General features: G+C 41.4%; 1 protein-coding gene across 26 annotated transcripts in view; it reads left to right on the plus strand.

Annotated features, from left to right (window-relative positions):
- The window catches only part of enc (R3H domain containing protein encore), a 944,198-nt gene that overhangs the window by 718,005 nt on the left and 205,982 nt on the right, over positions 1-20,211 (plus strand). The window lies entirely within an intron of this gene.

Below are 20,211 nucleotides of genomic sequence, written 5' to 3' on the forward strand. Positions count from 1 at the left end.
GAATAGCATTTTTGAGTAAAGAAACATAGATGATCTGGTTCTAAGTGAACCAAAGCTTGAGGGTAAAGAAGAAGAATGTCTTGGAAATAGTAGTAATAGTTTTTTTTTCAGATGAAGACTCATTCTTTAGATGTGCTGGGTTTTTGTTTTTTTTGGACAATTGAGGATCCACTTTGCCTCTGGGAAACATTGCAACCTTATAGGAGTTGCCCTCTGCCATTGGCTTGTTAAAGGCTAAGAATCAGCACTAGAGTTTACTAGTTATGACGAGGAGTAAAAGGGACGAGTGATTAAGGGTGTTGGAGCTGAATGTAAATGGAATAACTGGTGAGAGTAAAAGGAGGGAGCTTGTGGAGAAATTTTAAAGTTATAATTGGGATGTGCTGGTGATAAGTGAAACCCATATCCTCATGCAGGGTTTATGGAGTGAAAATGGAAATGATAAATGCAAGTCATGGAAGAGCTTGGAAGGAGGAATGGTATGGACAAGAATGAATGTAAATTATCAGAGAAGAGGGAAAGAAGGATGCACAACTCTGCTATTACAGAGAGTGTGGAAGAGTGTTACAGAACATTGATGGAATTAGTAAAGAATAGTGTTGGTGAAAGGAAAGATTGGAATTATGAAGTATGCATTGGTGTGTGTTTTTGCACCTGTGACTGTAAAGACTGTGTGAGGTAAGGATGAAAAGAAGTGTTTCTAGAGAAATTTGAATGACTGAATAAACAGTTTTAAGAGTGAGAGAAAGGTAGTTGTATTGGGTGGTATGAATGCAAAGGTGGGTTGTGATATGATTGGCAAGATAGTTGGTAAATGGGGAATGCCTGGAGTAGATGAGAATGGAAGTTATCTTATGGATGTCTGTCCTGACCGGGGCTTATTCCTTGCAAACACCTCTTCTCAATACAAGATGGTCCACAGATATACATGGATGAGATATGATGGAAGAGAAGAGCAAAAGGGTTTGATTGATTATGTGGTGGTGGATGAATGATTGAGAGAGGCCATGCTAAATGCTAGAGTTGTGAAAGGTTTCTTTTGAGACTGACTATTTTGCAGTTCTTGTGGAGTTGAGGATCAGGGAGAAGTGGAGGTATGGTGTAAGGAAGAATGGAGAGATAAAAGTGTTGGCAAGCGAGAAGATGAGTCAGAAAGAATGCAAGGAGGAGTAGGAAAGGAGGGTGCAGTCATGTGTGAGTGAGGTGTTTAAAATGTTTAAAGAAAGACCCTTGAAAGGTTGTAGAATTACTAGTTGGATACAAGGTCGTTAGGTATAGGAATATATAGGGAAATGCATGATGGATGGAAGAGATCAGAAATGCTATTGAAGAGAAGAAAAAGGCATATGGTAGATTGCTCAAACGGAATATACCTGTGGAAGTTCAGCAAAGGAGGTTGGGAAGAATATAAGATGTGTAAGTGGAATGTTAAGAAGTTGATAGAGGAAAGCAAGGAAAGGGTAGATGAAGACTTTGGAAGAAAATTTGGTGAAAAAACTAGTAAAAGATAAGAAATTGTACTGGAAGGAATGGTCCACAGATATACATGGATGAGATATGATGGAAGAGAAGAGCAAAAGGGTTTGATTGATTATGTGGTGGTGGATGAATGATTGAGAGAGGCCATGCTAAATGCTAGAGTTGTGAAAGGTTTCTTTTGAGACTGACTATTTTGCAGTTCTTGTGGAGTTGAGGATCAGGGAGAAGTGGAGGTATGGTGTAAGGAAGAATGGAGAGATAAAAGTGTTGGCAAGCGAGAAGATGAGTCAGAAAGAATGCAAGGAGGAGTAGGAAAGGAGGGTGCAGTCATGTGTGAGTGAGGTGTTTAAGATGTTTAAAGAAAGACCCTTAAAAGGTTGTAGAATTACTAGTTGGATACAAGGTCGTTAGGTATAGGAATATATAGGGAAATGCATGATGGATGGAAGAGATCAGAAATGCTATTGAAGAGAAGAAAAAGGCATATGGTAGATTGCTCAAACGGAATATACCTGTGGAAGTTCAGCAAAGGAGGTTGGGAAGAATATAAGATGTGTAAGTGGAATGTTAAGAAGGTGATAGAGGAAAGCAAGGAAAGGGTAGATGAAGATTTTGGAAGAAAATTTGGTGAAAAAACTAGTAAAAGATAAGAAATTGTACTGGAAGGAAGTGGATGCAAGAGTGGAAGCCTTAATGTGAGAAGTGAGGGAGTTTGTTTAATCAAAAAAGGAGGAAGTGAAAGAAAGATGGGAAGAGTATTTTGAAGGATTGATGAATGGGGGAGGTGAGGGAGCAGTTGTTACTTGCATGGGTATGGAAAATGGAAGGAAGAGGATGCAAATGTAAGGGCTATTGCAAAAAGAGATTTAAAAAGGATGATAATGAGGCTGTGATGGGATTATGGCTGAAATATTGAAGTATGGAAGAGAAAGTGTGATAGAGTGGATGCATGTGATATGTAATTTTGCATGAAAACAGAAGGGTGTGTATTTGAATCAGTTGAAAGCTATTATTGTTCCTATATTCAAATGAAAATGTCTGATGGATGTATGTAGCATTTATAGGGGAATGAGTCTGTTAGTATATCAAGAAAGTGTATGCAAGAATGCTGATTGGTGGAGTGATGGAAGTGACTGAATGCAGAATAAGTGAGGAGCAAGGGGATTTTAGGAAAAGTAGGGGATGCATGGATCAGATTTTTATGGTGAAGATCACTTAGGAAAAGTATCTAGCAAAAGGTGAGAAGTTGTATGCAGCTTTGATGGAGCTGAAGAAAGCACATGACAGAGTCAAGTGGAATGCTTTATGAAATGTTTTAAGGATATATGGGTTAGAGGGACAACTGTTGGATGGTGGCAGAGTCTTTTATAGAGGAGTAAATGCATGTGTAAGAGTGGATGGAGAATCGAGTGAAAGCTTTGGTATATATGTCAGTGTGAGCTGGGGCTGTGGGACGTTACTGGATCTTTTATATACACCCCCTCCATAACATATGTCTGAGTTCCATTCTGACTGACCGGTCAGATCTTGAAATGGATGTGAGTCAGACGCTTGTCAGCATGGTATGTAGAATTCTTTTATCCTACTCAATTTCTATCGTGATTGTCTTATTTTTTATTAACCAGCTTTATTATATTATTCTGTAGTTTTTATTTAAGATTCTTTCCTTCATATTTCATAATTTTTATTTTATTATTTATGTTTTTTACGGTTGTTTGTACGGATGGTCGTAACTCACATAGGTTGTAAGTAGGGGAGAGCCTGGAGGGATAGGGGAGAAAGAATACTATCCATGTATCTCATGCATGTTATAAATGACAATTTAAGAGTGGTAGGAGTAGGGTATCGAAATTCCTTCTGTATTACTACATTTCAAAGAAAACAAAGAAAGAAGCCTTTATGTACATGTATATGAGTATGAGTGGATGGACCATTCTTCGTCTGTTTCCTAGCACTACCTCGCTGACATGGGAAATAGTGATCTCATGTGATGATAATAGATTATATTTATATTTATCATACTTGATCACTGTTTCCCTGCATCAGTGAGGTAGCACCAGGAAACAGATGAAGAATGGCCCATCCACTCATATATATATATATATATATATATATATATATATATATATATATATATATATATATATATATATATATATTTATTTATTTATTTATTTTGCTTTGTCGCTGTCTACCGCGTTTGCGAGGTAGCGCAAGGAAACAGACGAAAGAAATGGCCCAACCCACCCCCATGCACAATGTATACACACACACGTCCACACATGCAAATATACATACCAATACATCTCAGTGTACACATATATATACATACACAGACACATACATATATACCCATGCACACAATTCACACTGTCTGCCCCCATTCACTCCCATCGCCACCTCGCCACACATGGAATACCTTCCCCCTCCCCCCTCATGTGTGCGAGGTAGCACTAGGAAAAGACAACAAAGACCCCATTCGTTCACACTCAGTCTCCAGCTGCCATGCAATATTGCCCAAAACCACAGCTCCCTTTCCACATCCAGGCCCCACACAACTTTCCATGGTTTATCCCAGACGCTTCACATGCCCTGATTCAATCCACTGAAAGCACGTCAACCCCGGTATACCACATCGATCCAATTCACTCTATTCCTTGCCCTCCTTTCACCCTCCTGCATGTTCAGGCCCTGATCACACAAAATCTTTTTCACTCCATCTTTCCACCTCCAATTTGGTCTCCCACTTCTCCTCGTTCCCTCCACCTCCGACACATATATCCTCTTGGTCAATCTTTCCTCACTCATTCTCTCCATGTGCCCAAACCATTTCAAAAACCCTCTTCTGCTCTCTCAACCACGCTCTTTTTATTTCCACACATCTCTCTTACCCTTACGTTACTTACTCGATCAAACCACCTCACACCACACATTGTCCTCAAACATCTCATTTCCAGCACATCCACCCTCCTGCGCACAACTCTATCCATAGCCCACGCCTCGCAGCCATACAACATTGTTGGAACCACTATTCCTTCAAACATACCCATTTTTGCTTTCCGAGATAATGTTCTCGACTTCCAAACATTCTTCAAGGCTCCCAGGATTTTCGCCCCCTCCCCCACCCTATGATTCACTTCCGCTTCCATGGTTCCATCCGCTGCCAGATCCACTCCCAGATATCTAAAACACTTTACTTCCTCCAGTTTTTCTCCATTCAAACTTACCTCCCAGTTGACTTGACCCTCAACCCTACTGTACCTAATAACCTTGCTCTTATTCACATTTACTCTTAACTTTCTTCTTTCACACACTTTACCAAACTCAGTCACCAGCTTCTGCAGTTTCTCACATGAATCAGCCACCAGCGCTGTATCATCAGCGAACAACAACTGACTCACTTCCCAAGCTCTCTCATCCACAACAGATTTCATACTTGCCCCTCTTTCCAAAACTCTTGCATTCACCTCCCTAACAACCCCATCCATAAGCAAATTAAACAACCATGGAGACATCACACACCCCTGCCGCAAAGCTACATTCACTGAGAACCAATCACTTTCCTCTCTTCCTACACGTACACATGCCTTACATCCTCGATAAAAACTTTTCACTGCTTCTAACAACTTGCCTCCCACACCATATATTCTTAATACCTTCCACAGAGCATCTCTATCAACTCTATCATATGCCTTCTCCAGATCCATAAATGCTACATATAAATCCATTTGCTTTTCTAAGTATTTCTCACATACATTCTTCAAAGCAAACACCTGATCCACACATCCTCTACCACTTCTGAAACCACACTGCTCTTCCCCAATCTGATGCTCTGTACATGCCTTCACCCTCTCAATCAATACCCTCCCATATAATTTACCAGGAATACTCAACAAACTTATACCCCTGTAATTTGAGCACTCACTCTTATCCCCTTTGCCTTTGTACAATGGCACTGTGCACACATTCCGCCAATCCTCAGGCACCTCACCATGAGTCATACATACATTAAATAACCTTACCAACCAGTCAATAATACAGTCACCCCCTTTTTTAATAGATTCCACTGCAATACCATCCAAACCTGCTGCCTTGCTGGCTTTCATCTGCAAAGCTTTTACTACCTCTTCTCTGTTTACCAAATCATTTTCCCTAACCCTCTCACTTTGCACACCACCTCAACCAAAACACCCTATATCTGCCACTCTATCATCAAACACATTCAACAAACCTTCAAAATACTCACTCCATCTCCTTCTCACATCACCACTACTTGTTATCACCTCCCCATTAGCGTCCTTCACTGAAGTTCCCATTTGCTCCCTTGTCTTACGCATTTTATTTACCTCCTTCCAGAACATCTTTTTATTCTCCCTAAAATTTAATGATACTGTCTCACCCCAACTCTCATTTGCCCTCTTTTTCACCTCTTGCAGCTTTCTCTTGACCTCCTGTCTCTTTCTTTTATACATCTCCCACTCAGTTGCATTTTTTCCCTGCAAAAATCGTCCAAATGCCTCTCTCTTCTCTTTCACTAATAATCTTACTTCTTCATCCCACCACTCACTACCCTTTCTAATCAACCCACCTCCCACGCTTCTCATACCACAAGCATCTTTTGCGCAATCCATCACTGATTCCCTAAATACATCCCATTCCTCCCCCACTCCCCTTACTTCCATTGTTCTCACCTTTTTCCATTCTGTGCTCAGTCTCTCCTGGTACTTCCTCACACAAGTCTCCTTCCCAAGCTCACTTACTCTCACCACCCTCTTCACCCCAACATTCACTCTTCTTTTCTGAAAACCCACACAAATCTTCACCTTAGCCTCCACAAGATAATGATCAGACATCCCTCCAGTTGCACCTCTCAGCACATAACATCCAAAAGTCTCTCTTTCTCGCGCCTGTCAATTAACACGTAATCCAATAATGCTCTCTGGCCATCTCTCCTACTTACATACGTATACTTATGTATGTCTCGCTTTTTAAACCAGATATTCCCAATCACCAGTCCTTTTTCAGCACATAAATCTACAAGCTCTTCACCATTTCCATTTACAACACCTAACACCCCATGCATACCAATTATTCCCTCAACTGCCACATTACTCACCTTTGCATTCAAATCACCCATCACTATAACCCGGTCTCATCAAAACCACTAACACACTCATTTAGCTGCTCCCAAAACACTTGCCTCTCAAGATCTTCCTTCCCATGCCCAGGTGCATATGCACCAATAATCACCCATCTCTCTCCATCAACTTTCAGTTTTACCCATATTAATCAAGAATTTACTTTCTTACATTTTATCACATACTCCCACAACTCCTGTTTCAGGAGTATTGCTACTCCTTCCCTTGCTCTTGTCCTCTCACTAACCCCTGACTTTACTCCCAAAACATTACCAAACCACTCTTCCCCTTTACCCTTGAGCTTCGTTTCACTCAGAGCCAAAACATCCAGGTTCCTTTCCTCAAACATACTACCTATCTCTCCTTTTTTCACATCTTGGTTACATCCACACACATTTAGACACCCCACTCTGAGTCTATGAGGAGGATGAGCACTCCCCGCGTGACTCCTTCTGTTTCCCATTTTTAGAAAGTTAAAATACAAGAAGGGGAGGATTTCTGGCCCCCCGCTCCCATCCCCTCTAGTCACCTATGACACGTGAGTAATGCGTGGGAAGTATTCTTTCACCCCTATCCCCAGGGATAATTTTTTCTTTCTTTCAAACTATTCGCCATTTCCCGCTTTAGCGAGGTAGCGTTAAGAACAGAGGACTGGGCCTTGGAGGGAATATCCTCACCTGGCCCCCTTCTCTGTTCCTTGTTTTGGAAAATTAAAAAAAAAAACGAGAGGGGAAGATTTCCAGCCCCCCGCTCCCTCCCCTTTTAGTCGCCTTCTACGACACGCAGGGAATACGTGGGAAGTGTTCTTTCTCCCCTATATATATATATATATATATATATATATATATATATACATACACATATATATATATATATATATATATATTTTTCTCCATTCAAACTCACCTCCCAATTGACTTGACCCTCAACCCTACTGTACCTAATAACCTTGCTCTTATACACATTTACTCTTAACTTTCTTCTTCCACACACTTTACCAAACTCAGTCACCAGCTTCTGCAGTTTCTCACATGAATCAGCCACCAGCGCTGTATCATCAGCAAACAACAACTGACTCACTTCCCAAGCTCTCTCATCCCCAACAGACTTCATACTTGCCCCTCTTTCCAAAACTCTTGCATTTACCTCCCTAACAACCCCATCCATAAACAAATTAAACAACCATGGAGACAATCACACACCCCTGCCGCAAACCTACATTCACTGAGAACCAATCACTTTCCTCTCTTCCTACACGTACACATGCCTTACATCCTCGATAAAAACTTTTCACTGCTTCTAACAACTTGACTCCCACACCATATATTCTTAATACCTTCCACAGAGCATCTCTATCAACTCTATCATATGCCCTCTCCAGATCCATAAATGCTACATACAAATCCATTTGCTTTTCTAAGTATTTCTCACATACATTCTTCAAAGCAAACACCTGATCCACACATCCTCTACCACTTCTGAAACCACACTGGGATAATATATATATATATATATATATATATATATATATATATATATATATATATATATATATATATATATATATATATACACATATATACATATATTAACATTTGAAACAATTGAAAGTTGATGGAGAGAGGTGGGTGATTATGGGTGCATATGCACCTGGGCATGAGAAGAAAGATCATGAGAGGCAAGTGTTTTGGGAGCAGCTAAATGAGTGTGTTAGCGGTTTTGATGCACGAGACCGGGTTATAGTGATGGGTGATTTGAATGCAAAGATGAGTAATGTGGCAGTTGAGGGAATAATTGGTGTGCATGGGGTGTTCAGTGTTGTAAATGGAAATGGTGAAGAGCTTGTAGATTTATGTGCTGAAAAAGGACTGATGATTGGGAATACCTGGTTTAAAAAGCGAGATATACATAAGTATACTTATGTAAGTAGGAGAGATGGCCAGAGAGCGTTATTGGATTACGTGTTAATTGACAGGCGTGCGAAAAAGAGACTTTTGGATGTCAATGTGCTGAGAGGTGCAACTGGAGGGATGTCTGATCATTATCTTGTGGAGGCTAAGGTGAAGATTAGTATGGGTTTTCAGAAAAGAAGAGTGAATGTTGGGGTGAAGAAGGTGGTGAGAGTAAGTGAGCTTGGGAAGGAGACCTGTGTGAGGAAGTATCAGGAGAGACTGTGTACAGAATGGAAAAAGGTGAGAACAATGGAAGTAAGGGGAGTGGGGGAGGAATGGCATGTATTTAGGGAATCAGTGATGGATTGCGCAAAAGATGCTTGTGGCATGAGAAGAGTGGGAGGTGGGCTGTTTAGAAAGGGTAGTGAGTGGTGGGATGAAGAAGTAAGAGTATTAGTGAAAGAGAAGAGAGAGGCATTTGGACGATTTTTGCAGGGAAAAAATGCAATTGAGTGGGAGAAGTATAAAAGAAAGAGACAGGAGGTCAAGAGAAAGGTGCAAGAGGTGAAAAAAAGGGCAAATGAGAGTTGGGGTGAGAGATTATCAGTAAATTTTAGGGAGAATAAAACGATGTTCTGGAAGGAGGTAAATAGGGTGCGTAAGACAAGGGAGCAAATGGGAACTTCAGTGAAGAGCGTAAATGGGGAGGTGATAACAAGTAGTGGTGATGTGAGAAGGAGATGGAATGAGTATTTTGAAGGTTTGTTGAATGTGTCTGATGACAGAGTGGCAGATATAGGGTGTTTGGGTCGAGGTGGTGTGCAAAGTGAGAGGGTTAGGGAAAATGATTTGGTAAACAGAGAAGAGGTAGTAAAAGCTTTGCGGAAGATGAAAGCCGGCAAGGCAGCAGGTTTGGATAGTATTGCAGTGGAATTTATTAAAAAAGGGGGTGACTGTATTGTTGACTGGTTGGTAAGGTTATTTAATGTATGTATGACTCATGGTGAGGTGCCTGAGGATTGGCGGAATGCGTGCATAGTGCCATTGTACAAAGGCAAAGGGGATAAGAGTGAGTGCTCAAATTACAGAGGTATAAGTTTGTTGAGTATTCCTGGTAAATTATATGGGAGGGTATTGATTGAGAGGGTGAAGGCAGGTACAGAGCATCAGATTGGGGAAGAGCAGTGTGGTTTCAGAAGTGGTAGAGGATGTGTGGATCAGGTGTTTGCTTTGAAGAATGTATGTGAGAAATACTTAGAAAAGCAAATGGATTTGTATTTAGCATTTATGGATCTGGAGAAGGCATTTGATAGAGATGCTCTGTGGAAGGTATTAAGAATATATGGTGTGGGAGGCAAGTTGTTAGAAGCAGTGAAAAGTTTTTATCGAGGATGTAAGGCATGTGTACGTGTAGGAAGAGAGGAAAGTGATTGTTTCTCAGTGAATGTAGGTTTGCGGCAGGGGTGTGTGATGTCTCCATGGTTGTTTAATTTGTTTATGGATGGGGTTGTTAGGGAGGTAAATGCAAGAGTCTTGGAAAGAGGGGCAAGTATGAAGTCTGTTGGGGATGAGAGAGCTTGGGAAGTGAGTCAGTTGTTGTTCGCTGATGATACAGCGCTGGTGGCGGATTCATGTGAGAAACTGCAGAAGCTGGTGATGGAGTTTGGTAAAGTGTGTGGAAGAAGAAAGTTAAGAGTAAATGTGAATAAGAGCAAGGTTATTAGGTACAGTAGGGTTGAGGGTCAAGTCAATTGGGAGGTGAGTTTGAATGGAGAAAAACTGGAGGAAGTGAAGTGTTTTAGATATCTGGGAGTGGATCTGTCAGCGGATGGAACCATGGAAGCGGAAGTGGATCATAGGGTGGGGGAGGGGGCGAAAATTTTGGGAGCCTTGAAAAATGTGTGGAAGTCGAGAACATTATCTCGGAAAGCAAAAATGGGTATGTTTGAAGGAATAGTGGTTCCAACAATGTTGTATGGTTGCGAGGCGTGGGCTATGGATAGAGTTGTGCGCAGGAGGATGGATGTGCTGGAAATGAGATGTTTGAGGACAATGTGTGGTGTGAGGTGGTTTGATCGAGTAAGTAACGTAAGGGTAAGAGAGATGTGTGGAAATAAAAAGAGCGTGGTTGAGAGCGCAGAAGAGGGTGTTTTGAAATGGTTTGGGCACATAGAGAGAATGAGTGAGGAAAGATTGACCAAGAGGATATATGTGTCGGAGGTGGAGGGAACGAGGAGAAGAGGGAGACCAAATTGGAGGTGGAAAGATGGAGTGAAAAGGATTTTGTGTGATCGGGGCCTGAACATGCAGGAGGGTGAAAGGAGGGCAAGGAATAGAGTGAATTGGAGCGATGTGGTATACAGGGGTTGACGTGCTGTCAGTGGATTGAATCAAGGCATGTGAAGCGTCTGGGGTAAACCATGGAAAGCTGTGTAGGTATGTATATTTGCGTGTGTGGACGTGTGTATGTACATGTGTATGGGGGGGGTTGGGCCATTTCTTTCGTCTGTTTCCTTGCGCTACCTCACAACCGCGGGAGACAGCGACGAGGTATAAAAAAAAAAAAAAAAAAAAATTAACATCCAAAAGTCTCTCTTTCACGCGCCTGTCAATTAACAAGTGATCCAATAACGCTCTCTGGCCATCTCTCGTACTTACATATGTATACTTATGTATATCTCGCTTTTTAAACCAGCTATTCCCAATCACCAGTCCTTTTTCAGCACATAAATCTACAAGCTCTTCACCATTTCCATTTACAACACTGAACACCCCATGTATACCAGTTATTCCCTCAACTGCCACATTACTCACCTTTGCATTCAAATCACCCATCACTATAACCCGGTCTCGTGCATCAAAACCACTAACACACTCATTCAGCTGCTCCCAAAACACTTGCCTCTCATGATCTTTCTTCTCATGCCCAGGTGCATATGCACCAATAATCACCCATCTCTCTCCATCAACTTTCAGTTTTACCCATATTAATCGAGAATTTACTTTCTTACATTCTATCACATACTCCCACAACTCCTGTTTCAGGAGTACTGCTGAGAGGTGCAACTGGAGGGATATCTGATCATTATCTTGTGGAGGCTAAGGTGAAGATATGTATGGGTTTTCAGAAAAGAAGAGTGAATGTTGGGGTGAAGAGGGTGGTGAGAGTAAGTGGGCTTGGGAAGGAGACTTGTGTGAGGAAGTACCAGGAGAGACTGAGTACAGAATGGAAAAAGGTGAGAACAATGGAAGTAAGGGGAGTGGGGGAGGAATGGCATGTATTTAGGGAATCAGTGATGGATTGCGCAAAAGATGCTTGTGGCATGAGAAGAGTGGAAGGTGGGTTGATTAGAAAGGGTAGTGAGTGGTGGGATGAAGAAGTAAGATTATTAGTGAAAGAGAAGAGAGAGGCATTTGGATGATTTTTGCAGGGAAAAAATGCAATTGAGTGGGAGATGTATAAAAGAAAGAGACAGGAGGTCAAAAGAAAGGTGCAAGAGGTGAAAAAGAGGGCAAATGAGAGTTGGGGTGAGAGAGTATCATTAAATTTTAGGGAGAATAAAAAGATGTTCTGGAAGGAGGTAAATAAAGTGCATAAGACAAGGGAGCAAATGGGAACTTCAGTGAAGGGCACAAATGGGGAGGTGATAACAAGTAGTGGTGATGTGAGAAGGAGATGGAGTGAGTATTTTGGAGGTTTGTTGAATGTGTTTGATGATAGAGTGGCAGATATAGGGTGTTTTGGTCGAGGTGGTGTGCAAAGTGAGAGGGTTAGGGAAAATGATTTGGTAAACAGAGAAGAGGTAGTAAAAGCTTTGCGGAAGATGAAAGCCGGCAAGGCAGCAGGTTTGGATGGTATTGCAGTGGAATTTATTAAAAAAGGGGGTGACTGTATTATTGACTGGTTGGTAAGGGTATTTAATGTATGTATGAGTCATGGTGAGGTGCCTGAGGATTGGCGGAATGTGTGCATAGTGCCATTGTACAAAGGCAAAGAGGATAAGAGTGAGTGCTCAAATTACAGAGGTATAAGTTTGTTGAGTATTCCTGGTAAATTATATGGGAGGGTATTGATTGAGAGGGTGAAGGCATGTACAGAGCATCAGATTGGGGAAGAGCAGTGTGGTTTCAGAAGTGGTAGAGGATGTGTGGATCAGGTGTTTGCTTTGAAGAATGTATATGAGAAATACTTAGAAAAGCAAATGGATTTATATGTAGCATTTATGGATCTGGAGAAGGCATATGATAGAGTTGATAGAGATGCTCTGTGGAAGGTATTAAGAATATATGGTGTGGGAGGCAAGTTGTTAGAAGCAGTGAAAAGTTTTTATCGAGGATGTAAGGCATGTGTACGTGTAGGAAGAGAGGAAAGTGATTGGTTCTCAGTGAATGTAGGTTTGCGGCAGGGATGTGTGATGTCTCCATGGTTGTTTAATTTGTTTATGGATGGGGTTGTTAGGGAGGTAAATGCAAGAGTTTTGGAAAGAGGGGCAAGTATGAAGTCTGTTGTGGATGAGAGAGCTTGGGAAGTGAGTCAGTTGTTGTTCGCTGATGATACAGCCCTGGTGGCTGATTCATGTGAGAAACTGCAGAAGCTGGTGACTGAGTTTGGTAAAGTGTGTGAAAGAAGAAAGTTAAGAGTAAATGTGAATAAGAGCAAGGTTATTAGGTACAGTAGGGTTGAGGGTCAAGTCAATTGGGAGGTAAGTTTGAATGGAGCAAAACTGGAGGAAGTAGAGTGTTTTAGATATCTGGGAGTGGATCTGGCAGCGGATGGAACCATGGAAGCGGACGTGGATCATAGGGTGGGGGAGGGGGCGAAAATCCTGGGAGCCTTGAAGAATGTGTGGAAGTCGAGAACATTATCTCGGAAAGCAAAAATGGGTATGTTTGAAGGAATAGTGGTTCCAACAATGTTGTATGGTTGCGAGGCGTGGGCTATGGATAGAGTTGTGCGCAGGAGGATGGATGTGCTGGAAATGAGATGTTTGAGGAGAATGTGTGGTGTGAGGTGGTTTGATCGAGTAGGTAACGTAAGGGTAAGAGAGATGTTTGGAAATAAAAAGAGCGTGGTTGAGAGAGCAGAAGAGGGTGTTTTGAAATGGTTTGGGCACACGGAGAGAATGAGTGAGGAAAGATTGACCAAGAGGATATATGTGACGGAGGTGGAGGGAACGAGGAGAAGTGGGAGACCAAATTGGAGGTGGAAAGATGGAGTGAAAAAGATTTTGTGTGATCAGGGCCTGAACATGCAGGAGGGTGAAAGGAGGACAGGGAATAGAGTGAATTGGATCGATGTGGTATACCGGGGTTGACGTGCTGTCAGTGGATTGAATCAGGGCATGTGAAGCGTCTGGGGTAAACCATGGAAAGCTGTGTAGGTATGTATATTTGCGTGTGTGGACGTATGTATATACATGTGTATGGGGGTGGGTTGGGCCATTTCTTTCGTCTGTTTCCTTGCGCTACCTCGCAAACGCAGGAGACAGCGACAAAGCAAAAAAAAAAAAAAAATATTACACATATATATATATATATACACACATATACACACATACATATATATATATATATACATATGAAAAATGTAAGAAATAATTTAGAAAACTGAAACTTCTAGCTTGAAATGAAATGAAAAATGAATGTCACATATTGGTTCAACCTCTGGCTATGGAAAAGGGAAATGTATAATTTATTTACACAAACGTCAATAGTAGTTTTCATCAATTTAACCACTGTATCATACTCCCTGGTCCACTTCTCTTATCATGAAACTGGAATATTGGCTTATGATGTTTCTCAATTGTCTTCATTACACAAAGTACAACCATATCTTGGATACATGAGGGTAGGTAGTTGGTCATCCACCATAATAAGCCTTGACAGACCAAAAGTTTATTTGGACCTCAACTTTTCCAGTACATTCATGAAAAATGCCTTTTTGCTTTCCATCTCTATCACTTTAAAAAATGCTCCCTTTGTTCACATTTCAATGAAAGAATAAGCTTCAATGTCTAAGCTACATTTTTTTCCAGTTTCACTATTTTCTTGTCAGAGCACCATGTATGAAAACTATCACTCCAGTTACACAACTATAAACATTTACTTCCCCTTTAAAAAAGTTCTGGGGAAGTCCGTCTCGATACACTGCGGGTCGCTCTACCACCTGGCGAGGTTTGTGTTGCAATGGTTCTTAATTCACAAAAGTAGTAGCATCACTGTCTTCTCGGCGGTCCAGCAGCAGATGGCGGTGAGGTTGGGTATAGGGATGTGGATGTTGATCTCCCTGTTCAGCAGTAACTCTTCGAAAAACATCTGATGAAAGTTCTCTCGTGTGTGTGTCTTGGGGGTTCCCTACAACGCGGTCTCTGATCTCAGTTCTTTATTTCTTTATATATATGTGTGTGTGTGTGTGTGTGTGTGTGTGTGTGTGTGTGTGTGTGTGTGTGTGTGTCAAAATTGCTAACACACTCACTCAGCTACTCCCAAAACACTTGCCTCTCATGATCTTTCTTCCCATTTCCAGGAGCATAGGCCCCAATAATTGCCCATCTCGCTCCATCCACTTTCAGTTTTATCCATATCAATCTAGAGATTACTTTCTTACACTCTATCACATACTCCCTCAACTCCTGTTTCAGAAGTAGTGCTACTCCTTCCTTTGCTCTTGTCCTCTCACCAACTCCAGACTTTACTCTCAAAACATTCCCAAACCACTCTTCCCTTTTACCCTTGAGCTTCATTTCACTCAGAGCCAAAACATCCGGTTTCCTTTCCTCAAACATACTACCTATCTCTCCTTTTTCCTCATCTTGGTTACATCCACACACATTTAGACACCCCAATCTGAGCCTTCGAGGAGGATGAGCACTCCCCGCATAACTCCTTCTTCTGTTTCCCATTTTAGAAAGTTGAAATACAAGGAGGGGAGGGTTTCTAGCCCTCACTCCCATCCCCTTTAGTCGCTTTCTATGACACGAGGGGAATGCATGGGAAGTATTATTTCTCCCTTATCCCCAGGTTGATAGAGATGCTCTGTGGAAGGTATTAAGAATATATGGTGTGGGAGGTAAGTTGTTAGAAGCAGTGAAAAGTTTTTATCGAGGATGTAAGGTATGTGTACGTGTAGGAAGAGAGGAAAGTGATTGGTTCTCATTGAGTGTTGGTTTGCGGCAGGGGTGCGTGATGTCTCCATGGTTGTTTAATTTGTTTATGAATGGGGTTGTTCGGGAGGTGAATGCAAGAGCCTTGGCAAGAGGGGCAAGTATGCAGTCTGTTGTGGATGAGAGAGCTTGGAAAGTGAGGCAATTGTTGTTTGCTGATGATTCAGCGCTGGTGGCTGATTCGGGAGAGAAACTGCAGAAGCTTTTGACTGAGTTTGGTAAAGTGTATGAAAGAAGAAAGCTGAGAGCAAATGTGAATAAGAGCAAGGTTATTAGGTACAATAGGGTTGAGGGACAAGTCAGTTGGGAGGTAAGTCTGAATGGAGGAAGTGGAGTGTTTTAGATATCTGGGAGTGGATTTGGCAGTGGATGGAACCATGGAAGCAGAAGTGAATCATAGGATGGGGGAGGGGGCGAAAGTTCTGGGAGCGTTGGAAAAAGTGTGGAATTCGAGAACGTTATCTTGGAAAGCAAAAATGGGTATGTTTGAAGGAATAGTGGTTCCAACAATGTTATATGGCTGCGAGGCATGGGCTATAGATAGAGTTGTGTGGAGGAGGGTGGATGTGCTGGAAATGAGATGTTTAAGGACAGTATGTGGTGTGAGGTGATTTGATTAAGTATATATATATATATTTTTTTTTTTTTTTCATACTATTTGCCATTTCTGGCATTAGCGAGGTAGCGTTAAGAACAGAGGACTGGGCCTTTGAGGGAATATCCTCACCTGACCCCCTTCTCTGTTCCTTCTTTAAAAAAAAAAAAAAAAAAAAAATGTGTGTATATATATATATATATATATATATTTTTAATTATACTTAGTCGCATTCTCCTGCGTTAGTGAGATAGCGCAAGAGAACAGATGAAAGAAAGAAACCCAACCTACCCACATACACATGTATATACATATACGGTCACACATGCATATATGCATACCCATACATTTCAACGTTTACATATATATACATACTTGCTGCCTTCATCCATTCCTGTTGCCACCCCACCACATATGGCACCCCCTTCCCCCTGCATGCGCGTGAGGCAGTGCTAGGAAAAGACTACAAAGCCCACATTCATTCACACTTTAGTCTCTAGCTGTCATGTGTAATAGTTATTTATTTGTTTATAATACTTTGTTGCTGTCTCCCAATTTAGCGAGGTAGCACAAGGAAACAGACGAAAGAATGGCTCACCCCACCCACATACACATGTGTATATATACACGTCCACACACGCACATATACATATCTATACATTTCAACATATACATACATATATATACATACACAGACATATACATATATACACATGTACATAACTCATACCTGCTGCCTTTATTAATTCCCATTGCCATCCTACCACACATGAAATGACAACCCCCTCCCCCACATGCGCGCGAGGTATTGCTAGGAAAAGACAACAAAGGCCACATTCGTTCACACTCAGTCTCTAGCTGTCATGTATAATGCATCAAAACCACAGCTCCCTTTCCACATCCAGGCTTAACAAAACTTTCCGTGGTTTACCCCAGACGCTTCACATGCCCTGGTTCAATCCATTGCTAGCAAGTCGACCCTGGTATACCACATCATTCCAATTCACTCTATTCGTTGCACGCCTTTCACCATCCTGCATGTTCAGGCCCAAGTCACTCAAAATCTTTTTCACTCTATAATATATATATATATATATATATATATATATATATATATATATATATATATATATATTATATATATATATATATATATATATATATATATATATATATATATATATATATATATATATATTATATATATATATATATATATATATATATATATATATATATATATATATATATATATATATTTTTTTTTTTTTTTAATACTATTCGCCATTTCCCGCGATAGCGAGGTAGCGTTAAGAACAGAGGACTGGGCCTTTGAGGGAATATCCTCACCTGGCCCCCTTCTCTGTTCCTTCTTTTGGAAAATTAAAAAAAAACGAGAGGGGAGGATTTCCAGCCCCCCACTCCCTTCCCTTTTAGTCGCCTTCTACGACACGCAGGGAATACGTGGGAAGTATTCTTTCTCCCCTATCCCCAGGGATATATATATATATATATATATATATATATATATATATATATATATATATATATATATATATATATATATTTTTTTTTTTTTGCCGCTGTCTCCCGCGTTTGCGAGGTAGCGCAAGGAAACAGACGAAAGAAATGGCCCAACCCACCCCCATACACATGTATATACATACGTCCTCACACGCAAATATACATACCTACACAGCTTTCCATGGTTCACCCCAGATGCTTCACCTGCCCTGATTCAATCCACTGACAGCACGTCAACCCTGGTATACCACATCGATCCAATTCACTCTATTCCTTGCCCTCCTTTCACCCTCCTGCATGTTCAGGCCCCGATCACACAAAATCTTTTTCACTCCATCTTTCCACCTCCAATTTGGTCTCCCACTTCTCCTCATTCCCTCCACCTCCGACACATATATCCTCTTGGTCAATCTTTCCTCACTCATTCTCTCCATGTGCCCAAACCATTTCAAAACACCCTCTTCTGCTCTCTCAACCACGCTCTTTTTATTTCCACACATCTCTCTTACCCTTACGTTACTTACTCGATCAAACCACCTCACACCACACATTGTCCTCAAACATCTCATTTCCAGCACATCCATCCTCCTGCGCACAACTCTATCCATAGCCCACGCCTCGCAACCATACAACATTGTTGGAACCACTATTCCTTCAAACATACCCATTTTTGCTTTCCGAGATAATGTTCTCGACTTCCACACATTATATATATATATATATATATATATATATATATATATATATATATATTTTTTTTTTTTTACCTCGTCGCTGTCTCCCGCGGTTGCGAGGTAGCGCAAGGAAACAGACGAAAGAAATGGCCCAAACCCCCCCCCATACACATGTACATACACACGTCCACACACGCAAATATACATACCTACACAGCTTTCCATGGTTTACCCCGGACGCTTCACATGCCTTGATTCAATCCACTGACAGCACGTCAACCCCTGTATACCACATCGCTCCAATTCACTCTATTCCTTGCCCTCCTTTCACCCTCCTGCATGTTCAGGCCCCGATCACACAAAATCCTTTTCACTCCATCTTTCCACCTCCAATTTGGTCTCCCTCTTCTCCTCGTTCCCTCCACCTCCGACACATATATCCTCTTGGTCAATCTTTCCTCACTCATTCTCTCCATGTGCCCAAACCATTTCAAAACACCCTCTTCTGCTCTCTCAACCACGCTCTTTTTATTTCCACACATCTCTCTTACCCTTACGTTACTTACTCGATCAAACCACCTCACACCACACATTGTCCTCAAACATCTCATTTCCAGCACATCCATCCTCCTGCACACAACTCTATCCATAGCCCACGCCTCGCAACCATACAACATTGTTGGAACCACTATTCCTTCAAACATACCCATTTTTGCTTTCCGAGATAATGTTCTCGACTTCCACACATTTTTCAAGGCTCCCAAAATTTTCGCCCCCTCCCCCACCCTATGATCCACTTCCGCTTCCATGGTTCCATCCGCTGACAGATCCACTCCCAGATATCTAAAACACTTCACTTCCTCCAGTTTTTCTCCATTCAAACTCACCTCCCAATTGACTTGACCCTCAACCCTACTGTACTTAATAACCTTGCTCTTATTTACATTTACTCTTAACTTTCTTCTTCCACACACTTTACCAAACTCCGTCACCAGCTTCTGCAGTTTCTCACATGAATCCGCCACCAGCGCTGTATCATCAGCGAACAACAACTGACTCACTTCCCAAGCTCTCTCATCCCCAACAGACTTCATACTTGCCCCTCTTTCCAAGACTCTTGCATTTACCTCCCTAACAACCCCATCCATAAACAAATTAAACAACCATGGAGACATCACACACCCCTGCCGCAAACCTACATTCACTGAGAACCAATCACTTTCCTCTCTTCCTACACGTACACATGCCTTACATCCTCGATAAAAACTTTTCACTGCTTCTAACAACTTGCCTCCCACACCATATATTCTTAATACCTTCCACAGAGCATCTCTATCAACTCTATCATATGCCTTCTCCAGATCCATAAATGCTACATACAAATCCATTTGCTTTTCTAAGTATTTCTCACATACATTCTTCAAAGCAAACACCTGATCCACACATCCTCTACCACTTCTGAATATATATATATATATATATATATATATATATATATATATATATATATATATATATATTATTATTTTTTTTTATTATACTTTGTCGCTGTCTCCCGCGTTTACGAGGTAGCGCAAGGAAACAGACGAAAGAAATGGCCCAACCCCACCCCATACACATGTATATACATACGTCCACACACGCAAATATACATACCTACACAGCTTTCCATGGTTTACCCCAGACGCTTCACATGCCTTGATTCAATCCACTGACAGCACGTCAACCCCGGTATACCACATCGCT

This window comes from Panulirus ornatus, chromosome 3, assembly GCF_036320965.1.
Source record: "Panulirus ornatus isolate Po-2019 chromosome 3, ASM3632096v1, whole genome shotgun sequence".
NCBI classification, from domain to species: domain Eukaryota; kingdom Metazoa; phylum Arthropoda; class Malacostraca; order Decapoda; family Palinuridae; genus Panulirus; species Panulirus ornatus.